Here is a 10,506-nt window from a genome sequence, read left to right as displayed (position 1 = left end):
CTTCTAATTCGCCATACTCTTCTGAAATGACATTTACTAATTACTCCTTCCTTTTTAGGAACAGCTTTCTGGATTTGATCCAGGCTTCCTCATGTTCATTGTCATGTAGCAACAAACAAGTTGGTTGCTGTTGCAGTCACAGCCTATTTGATTTAAAGCAAGTGAGCAAAGACACACAGACATTTTAAATCCTTTATAAGTGTGATGTTGTGTTGAACAATATGGATTATCTGTGATGAGGAATTAAAGGAAGAAGTTGAGAGACCCGGGGAGATCTGCAATGCAGTAATATTGAGACAACAAGCAGAGTTGTCAGAGACTACACAACCTCTTCAAAGAGGGCAACTGACATATTCTTGCCAGTGCACATGTTTCAGAGATCTGCAGCATCAGCTACACTAATCCCTCTGTTGTAACAGCATGGAGTCACATTTTTTTCTTCATTCTTTATGTACTGCAGCTCCTTTTCTGGAAAACCAGAGATCAAACTAAAGGAGAGACCAGAGAATTTCAAAGATTATGCAGGTGTCATAGTGTGAGAGGATAAACAACAGCTTGAGATGAATTAATGAAGAAGGTGAGGAAAAGGTGACAACACTGTCCTGCCAAAACATTTTATAAATGATGATTGTATGTAATGTATTAAGTAATCTTCAAAGCACTGGTATTTAATTAATTGACATAAATTACATTTGAACAATTTGCAAAAAAATGATAACATGTGTGTTTGTTTACATCATCACCAGGCCTTGCTGAGATGGAACGGAGGCTGACACGTCTTGCTGACAGTCTTCAACGTGGCTGGAGGGCTTTGCTCCCACGGCTGCTCCCTCTCAACTCATGGCTGATTCTCCCATGTCATGACTGGTTAGCCAGCCTGCCATTCAAAGCTCATGAGTGCGGGAGTAGGAGAAACTGGACCCACCAGACACTGGCTACATGATGTACTGGCAGTACATCGATACTACTGGAAATGGTACACAGTATAACCTTCAAATTATGTGGTAAGTGTTCAGTGAATTAAGTTTTGTGAAGTGAACTTATTTTCGTCTTTTTCATAGACATGACATTGTCAATTTGACGTTTGTATAAACGCTTACAACTCATGTGTAGAAATGTTTTACGAACCCCCCTGGACCACTGAGTCTTGATAGCGAGTCTGATCCTGCACACATGTAGATGACATGATTATGTAGGTAAGCATTTACTGACCAGAACGACTATAGTTTAAATTACAGTTTTCACATCAGCAAGTCAGACTTTGATTTGTGATGCAGCTATTTACATACTGTAGATAACCACACCAGACTATCCGATAAACCTACATATGGTGAAACAGAAACACATTTGATATCCTTTACAAATAGTTTTTAGGATATATGAAACCCCAAAAACCTATCAACTTCAATTTCTATTGTGATGATGTAATTCTCTTCATCTGAAACAAACATTGGCTTTTTACTTCACTTACATGCTTCTATTTTTTGCAGCCACAGATGAAACAGTGTGTTGAGTACTCTATTTTTGGTGCAGGACATGAATTATAGAGCGAAGTGGCCAACAATGTGTATTGCATTGGCTTTCTACTGACCTGGATGCACTGAGGGAGAGATGCATGTAGTGTCTGTGATAAGTGACCATGAGAAGCTCTCTGAATGTTGGTGGGCCATCCCATGGTAGAATCCTAGCTCTTGGCAGCAACCCAGGCCATTCGTGAAATGGTTAAAGCCTTTGAGGCTAGTTACAAGAAGATAAATACAGCAGATACATCTCCTAAGAACGTATTGAAAATGTAAGAACAAAGATTTATGTGTTGGTAACAAGATTTACTTCTTTCCCCAACTCGCCTACTGTAGCTGTCAAAGTGAGATACCAGTGTAAAAGAGACTTAACATCATATACATACTGTCAGAATATTTGTTCACAGGAGGCCTATTCTCTTGTCTCTTTGAAAAGTAATAAGGACATATTATTTTGAAATGACACACTGCTCATTTTTTTTCTAATTTCCATAAAGTTTAAAAAATATTTTAGATTCAGTCACCAATTGAATTGTATCACATCAAAGTGCATATAATGGAATCATACAGAATCATTTTGTATTTAAAGGACTCTTCCTTAAATCAAAAAATTAGCTGTAGAGAATTAAATCCAGTGGTCTTGTGAAGGAGAGATCCACACCCCTGCTTACTGTACAGTCCTACATCAGAGATAAACACATGCATCAAAGTAGGCCAATTATCAGTCGCTATAAAATGTGACATTAATGCAATGTGACAGAGCCCAAGAAGAGCGGCAAAGGCAGGGTGTCTTCCTTCAGCTAACATAACCTCAGAGGGGACACATAAACAAGTCCCTCTATTACATAATCATCCACTTTTTCCTTGAAGCATCTTCACTTATTTTACACACCCATTCCTCGTCACGTCCTCTTTCTGCCTTCAGGCTGAAGTAGAGACTGAAAATGGTTTACATAGAATTCCATACTTCTTCTTGTGTTCATAATATAGCTGCCTCATTTACCCATCATGGTCCCCAGAAGATGTTTTCTCCAGATATCAGAGAAAAATTCTGTCGTACAAATTCTACTTGCCGTGACTTTTCTATCATTTTTATCACCATCATCAGGCCACTAATTCAGTATGTCAAGACAATTCATAAAGTAAACGTCTTTAGACACCTTCTGTCAGTAAACCACCACTTTAGATAAAGAACTACAGGCTCCCAATTAAGGCAAAAGGGATCAAACAGGGTTGAAAAATATACAGTGTAAACAATCATGATGAACATTTTGTGTACATTTAAAATTTTATAAGACTTTATATACATGAATGACACTTCCTGTAAATAAAATGAGAGACAACCTTCAGGTATGTCTGTAGCACAAGTCTGAATTAATTCACTGCCTAAATTAAACAGGCCAAGGAGACAGTTTTGACATAAACAGTGACAGGCCCAGATTTCACTATAAAGAACAAGGGCAATGAGATGGACAGCAGGGGTTATTGCCAATACTATTTTCTATTTATTTTTTGTATGTGTAAATGTGTATACAGGAGTGTTGATTAAGTAGGGGAGAACAGGTAGGTTTAAATAAGCTTACACTTCATCCTACTCCTTTTTGGACATGTCAGGTCTTATATTGTGTATTTGACTGTTCTTGTTGATTTGTTGTTTGTTTTTCAGTTTACTTTGATGTGCTACTTGCACATGTTCGAAAGAAATTTGAGAATCGAATCAAAAACATTCTCCACAGCAATCAATCTCTTTTAAAATGAAATCCAAGGATGACAGATGCTGCCAATCAGTCATGGGTTAGTGAGGTCAAATTAAGATCCATACGCTGACCTTTTGCTTGGCTGCCTCCTTTTGGAGTGCCTATCCTCAAGGCTATCAATAGGGACTAATGAGCCTTAATGGTAAGATCCTGGGTGCCATAGTTTACACTGTAGCCCAAAGCCCACCATCAGGAGTGTCCATGAGAATTCTGGGCCAAATGAAAAGATCAATATGACAACCCCAACCAATTAATCACACTTCCATTATTGTTATGACATATTGAGCGCCTTAAATAACTAAAACTTGTATTAAACAAAAGATCACAAAAGAGAAAAAAGCAATAAAACACATCTAAGAAAAATAATTAAGTCAGATAAACTTTTAAATGTAATACGAAGACAACACTACATAAAGACAAGTCTATACAAATCAAATAAAGACATGCCTAATAAAATATGAGACCAAGGGTCCCTCATGGCACAATCAAAAACTCCTTTACAATAAAGCCTTGACTTTGGTCCCACTTAATGAACCCCATCTTAGGATTTACAGAAAGGCTGCTCGATGCTCATAAAGGGGCAACAGTTCTGCTTTTGTAGAGAGGAGAAGGACATATGTGCTTAATAATGGATCAGCAAAATCTTTAAAAAATCATTTCTAAAAGTAACTGGAACCTAATGTGATAAAGCCAGTATTGGGATGATGATTTTGCAAATTAAAACCAATAAGAAGTCATTTTCAAAAACACAAAGACTCTTAAATATAGATGAACGTATGATTTATGATTATTTGTCAGAGTACTTTTTCTAAAACAACCGCAAAAAGCTGTCCTCGATGCCCTCTCAGGGACGGAGAAGTTGCTTTCCTCGCACTCCTCCCTATAATTCTTCTAAGAATGTGTTTTACAGTATGTTGCATTTTGGCGTCCGATTTTGCATTGAAAACAAGTTGTTATATTTTTTGTGTTTTCTGTTGGGACCCCCTTGAAGACAAGGTGGCTCATCTCAAGGGGTTTGTCCTACTTGACAGTTCAAGAGAGTACACAATTTGGTGGAGAGAAGAAAGAGCCTTCGAGCTCTACAAAGTTAGCCCCTGCTGGGATCCAAACCCAGTGACAGCTTGAGGCAGCATTGCTAAGCATGGTCCACACTCCAGTGGGAGGAAGCCTGAACAGTCCAGCTCTGTGTGTAAAGGCACTTGTCGAGATTCGTCAGTTCTATCCACAGTTCTGGCTTTCCTTGCAGTGTTCACCTGTTACAGTTTATAGTTTCCAGTTTATTATAGTAAGGTTAAAGTGAGGTGCTTGCATCAATGGAAGAAAGTCAGGACATTCAAGCCACTCATGGAAAAGCTCATTTCTATCTCTATCCACTGTCCTATCTCTCCAATAAAGGCACAAAAAGCCCAAAAATCTATCAAAAAACAAAACAAAAAAACATACAGACTAGAGGAGTCATGTATGTTCTTGGCATGGATATACATCACATGTGCATCATATCATGCATACAGTACATATACAGCTATTTTGCTGAAGAATTTCTCCATTGTCTCGACATGTTTGAAAGATGCTATATAAAAACAGTTTGATTGATCAACCTCTTGCTATTATCTATTGCTAATTTGTTTTTTAATTCATTCTTTGTGTTTTTTTGACGGGCCATCGACAACACCTTTTGGAAAAACAACTAATTGATAATCATGATGATGTTCGTCATTCGTGCTTCCCTCTTCGTCTTCTATATCTTCTCGTCGCTCTTGGTCCTTGGTGAGAAAAATTCTTGCTGTCTTTCATTACGAAGAGTTATCTTTAGCTTTTATCTTTAGTTGAAAATGCATTTATGAACACATTTAGACACTTGGGTGAGCTTTTACACATTGTGATTCAAATGTGCAGGCTCACCAAGGCTTGCACATAGTGACTGAGCAATGAATAGAGAAAACGTCAGCCTCCATTAATAACGATACTGAATCAAGTGTGGGGGATCCTAACATCTGCACTTCACCCTGTATATTTACTTGATCATCATTAAAAGTCTATTTATGTCACACGGCAAAGGATTTTTTTCCCTTAACCATGGCCTTCAAAGTGATGCTACAGCCCTGGGATTAATAAGCCTTTCTCAGTCCGCCTCAGTTAGACTCAAAGCAACGAAGCCACAAGGAGGCCGAGCAGCAGCCGCCTGCAGTGCAGAACAACAGCTCCATATCTGATAGAATTGGACAAGTCAATGTGTGGATGTAATTCTGTGTGTGTGTGTGTGTGTGTGTGTGTGTGTGTGTGTGTGTGTGTGTGTGTGTGTGTGTGTGTGTGTGTGTGTGTGTGTGTGTGTGTGTGTGTGTGTGTGTGTGTGTGTGTGTGTGTGTGTGTGTAATATGTAAGTACGATATATAAGTATCAGAAAGACAGCAAATCCTCACAACTGCAGGCTGCAAATGTTTGCTTTTTATGATGTTTCAATGTTTTAAACTTGAGATGCTTTTTATATAATTGATCCCAAACCACAAAGGCCAATTCTGACTATTTCTTTCAGAAACATTGATTGATGTATCCATGGTAAACGTTTAACAAAAAACGGTATGTCAAAAAGAGCAACAATGTTGCTTGTTCAGATCTTTCAGTGATTGAGATAGGATTTCCTCCAACAGTGCTGAAGCAAAGCAATGCCATCTTGGTTCACTGGAGATCTGCAAGCTGTATGTGGATGCCTGCATCTGTTTATTTCAGCCTACACTGTGCACACCCTGCCTGAGGGCTCATTACATTTGCACAGTTCAGAGGTCCTCAATTGTCGAATTTTCAGAGTTTTTTCTCATTTAAGTTCCAGAAAAAATAAAATAATGTTGAGATTTGAGGACAATGGAGCTTTTAACTGTATCTGTGATGAGCATAGAGAATACAAATGCACAACACAGAGCATATTTACACATAGCCCAAGGTTAATCATTTATTAGTGAGTCTGAGCTAGAAACACACTCACATGCGCTCACACATGCAGCCAGAACTATGTACATTACAGAGGAGCAGAAAGAGACACAGAGAGGGAAGCACAGTTGACTTCCTCTGTCGTTACTCACACCTGCAGAAGGATGCAATCTCCATAGCAACAAGACTTGGCAACACTGTGCAGAGTTGATATTTGAGGTTGTGATCTTTAATACCCCCTTTCTCTCCATTTTTACTGCAGCATTTGTAGGAAATTCTTTTCTGTGTGTTTTCCTTCCTCCTACACTATTATGGTGTATGTGTAACAAGTATCATAAAAAGAGCTCACTGTCATCATCAGAAGTATTCAAGGTGTCATCTTGAAATTATCTTGAGTGAAACAATCATCCAGAATCATGCTCACGTCCAGAAACATAATCATTGTGGTGCCACTTGTCTCATTTCATGGCGTCCTAACATCACACTGTTTAAAGTCCGATTCCTAAGATGATATGGACATCAAATTTGCATATCGTATTGGTTGCATGGGCACATTTAGCGAAACCATTTTCAAAGGCATTTCCTTAATTTAACATTCAAAAGTATGTTAGCAGGATAATCGTCAATCATTTAATTAGCAAAGGAAAACCTTGTTTTTATGAATCTGGTCTCATTGGCTCTCCAGTCATTACAGAAGAAATTATAACATTGAATTTCATACTGCAGAAATGGTTTAACCGAAAAAGTAAATAAAAATTTAAAAAAGGATTGCACATTTTAAGTCTCTCTTATGTTACAGAGCCGTTTATCAAGTTCCAAAGCGCGGCTGTGCTTCATTTATATATGTCCAATATGTGTTGTTAACAAACCCAACATTATTTATATTATGTGTGTTCGGAAAATATCTATATTTTTCCCAGCAGGTTACTTATCTAGTTTGAGGTTTGTATAATCTGTGTGGCATAAACTGTTGATAAATGTATATTATGTATCATGCTCTGAGCACTACCAACAGTATTACACAACAGGATGTTTGCCCTGTGTTGGGAAGATGTTCAAAACATTGTCTTTATTTGTAACCAACTGAAAAAAACTTGGAGATAGTTAATAAAGGAGGTCAACAGTAACTGGTTGTGATATTTCTTTTCAAAAACAAAATGTGGTGTTTCCTGAAACATAAACAAACCTGCTCGCATTACTCATTTCTTACGGTGAGTGTTAGAGAGAGAGAGAGAGAGAGGTCAAATTCTCTCATTTACAACCTTAGGTGTCCACTTGTATTGAATTTGCTGCAACTCCGATTGTTTCTTTAATCCCTCCTAAATATTCATCCAGTAGCCTGTCTGTGCTTCCCTGAAGAATTGCATCCTCATCATGCGCTAATAATGAGCCTGGTGGCCACACAGCTTCAATCTGGTTAAGGCTGACTTGACACTGCCATCTAGTGGTGCTGCCAAGGAGCAAGTTATAGAGTTTAGGAGCCAATATCTATTGTAAACTGTTTGTGTGATTATTATGAGCTCTTTTTGAAATAAGAGCAGGGTGTAACTACAGGTTTATTATTCAGTTTAAGGTTGTTAGCGGATGTAATTTTTAGTCAGTATTTATAAACAAATACATTCATTAACACTGCAGAATATATTTTATTACCCCCACTGTTCATTTCAAGGCAAATCTTTGTTGTTGAATCCTTGAAAACAATCAAACAAAAGAGTAAATTAGGACGTCATCAAGAATATCCCTGCATCCCTCCTCCCACTTCTAACAGCCTTCGTGCTGCCTTTAGGTTTGGGTTGAGATCCTTTCACTGTGGAAAGGATCTTATTTGACCTTCTGTTATCTAGGATTTAATGCATTGAGCACCACTTAGGATCAGAATTAAATGCTGTAAAATGATTTTTAAAAAACAATCAACATAGTGGATGGTGTCATCATTTCCTGCATTACAGGTTCGTTAAGTTATCTAACAAAAATAGGAAAATATGAGCGTCATGTCTGCGCAGGAAAAAATCAAAATGATTCCTCACCTATAAACTACAATAATGAGAGAAGACAGAACCATTCTCCATCTCTCAGATCTAATAATGCATACCATTTCCTGTAACAGCCATGTTGTTGTCATGGACACAGATAGTAAAAAAAAAAAAAAAAAACGCTGGAAAAAAATAAAGAGAAAACATCACCTGTGTCCATAGCAACTGAGTCAAGTTTAGTCAAATTTTTTTAGGATAATTATTCTCAGAGAGATGAGATGTGTATAATGCCTTCAATTGACATCCTACATTCAGATTCAATAAACATCTTAAATATTTAAAATTATAGTGTTAACAAGAGCATGTGGATTTAAAGACCCCTAACTCAGAGTACTATTTAGGAACAAAATAACGCTGCTCTTCTGCTCAATAAAAATAACCACACAAATGGTACACTGAAATTCATACAGTATGTTACTCTTTCAAATCATAGTCTCATCCTGTGATAAGGATAGGGGGCTGCAGCAAAGTCTCATGCCAGTGCTCAGTAAGGGAACTATGCCTTTTCCCTGAAAACAGAGCAATGCATCCTCAGGAAGCCTCTAATCCCCTTTAGAAATCTTAGCCAGCTACTAAAAATAGAAAAGCCTCTATGGTGCCCTCTGTAGGAGATTCATTTGAACCACTGATGTGCTCTGTATTTTGTAAGCGTGAAGCAATGCAGCAGGACTGTCAAACACTGGTGAAATGTTGGATTACATGTACACTCAAAAATACTGCTTGTTTCTTTCCAAAATGTCTCACAAGGCTGCCACTTTTTATTCTTCTGCAGTACTGATCAGCTGGACCTGTGCTCTGTGTTGTTAAAAGTAAGCTTGTTTGAAAAGGAAGCTATCGGCTCCAGCCCCCATGACCCCAAATGGGACAAGTGATATAGATAAATGGATGGATCACCCAGCCCCCACATCTATCTTGCGCTCTCTCTGATGGCATCATCATTTGGAATTACCCGGTCTCCCAAGTAAAACAAGCCTAATCAAGCATTAACCAAACACTTCTGTTGTTTGTAGACAAAATAGCACTCTGTGTTAGACCAATCACCTATTGTTGATGAGCTACTTGCAATGATGAGCAAGGCCCCCCCCCCCCCCCCCCCCACCCTGACATGTTTTGCAGCAAATCTACCTACTACAGCTGTGATTAAATGCAACACAAAAAGGGACAAAATCCTTTCTAAAATAATATTAGTCATTAGTTTGACTCTATAAAATAAAGGTTGCACTGCAATGTTGCAGCCTTCCAGCATTGTGTGATGATGTCTGCTCGGACCTCTTCTTCATACTATCTAATCCATCATCTCCAGGGCAAGCTATAGAGGAGGGGCAGTCTCTGTCCTGTCAGTGTGGGAGGACAGAAAAAACGTCTGCCTTTATAAACTTTTGCCAACCTACAGCTTTACCATGTCTGTGAGAGAAAACGTTATTTATATATCAAATGAAAGACTGGATGTGGCTGTGTTTCAATAAGTTACTGACTGCATGTTCATGTAAATGACAGAAAAGGTTAAAGCACCAAACTTGTGTGTGTGGAAGACTAAACATACAGAGAAAGAAAAGGAATTTTTGTGTGTTTGTATAGACACCCAAGCTCCTGCCTCTGGGTCTGTGTGCGTATGATCGCCCCATTTCTGCTGATGGTGGGAATGCAGTGCAGCTAATCCCACAGGAGAGCAGAGCACTGCAGAGGAGACTCTCAGCAGATCTCCCCTCATCCGTGTGACTGTTGTTGGCGGCTGGTGTGAAGAAGAAATCCGGAACTGGATCAGAAAGCGAGTCAGCCGTGTTTAATTTGCACGGGACTTTTTACAACGAGAGAAGGACTTGCTAGCAGACATTACCAGCAACAATGCATATACAGAGAAGTCTGCTGTCCTTCCTCTGCCACCTGCATGCAGGAGTAACCATACATCAAGAAAATGGGCCATAGCATGTAACTGCACTGGATGTGAAGCTTGATAGTTTAAATGTCATTGTCCTGTTTGATATGTTTTACAAAACTGTGTTGAGAATGGAAGAACATCAAGCATGGTGCAATGTCTCAACACCAGTTGTCACAGATGAAACACTGTCCAGTCTGCTTTGGAGATATATCTAACAAGCCCACGTCAATATATACCATGAAACTACTTAATAACTATAGACATCTGAATATTAGGTGTTAGAAATGATCTCATTTAGATTTTGTAGTTTCTACTAATATAACCATCAACTGTATCACTATAGAGCACTGATTTATACAGCCTCTCAGATAATAGACATAATTTAATATTTA

The sequence above is a fragment of the Symphodus melops genome (genome assembly GCF_947650265.1).
Source record: "Symphodus melops genome assembly, chromosome: 6".
Taxonomy (NCBI): domain Eukaryota; kingdom Metazoa; phylum Chordata; class Actinopteri; order Labriformes; family Labridae; genus Symphodus; species Symphodus melops.
Note: the sequence above shows the minus strand (reverse complement) of the source record.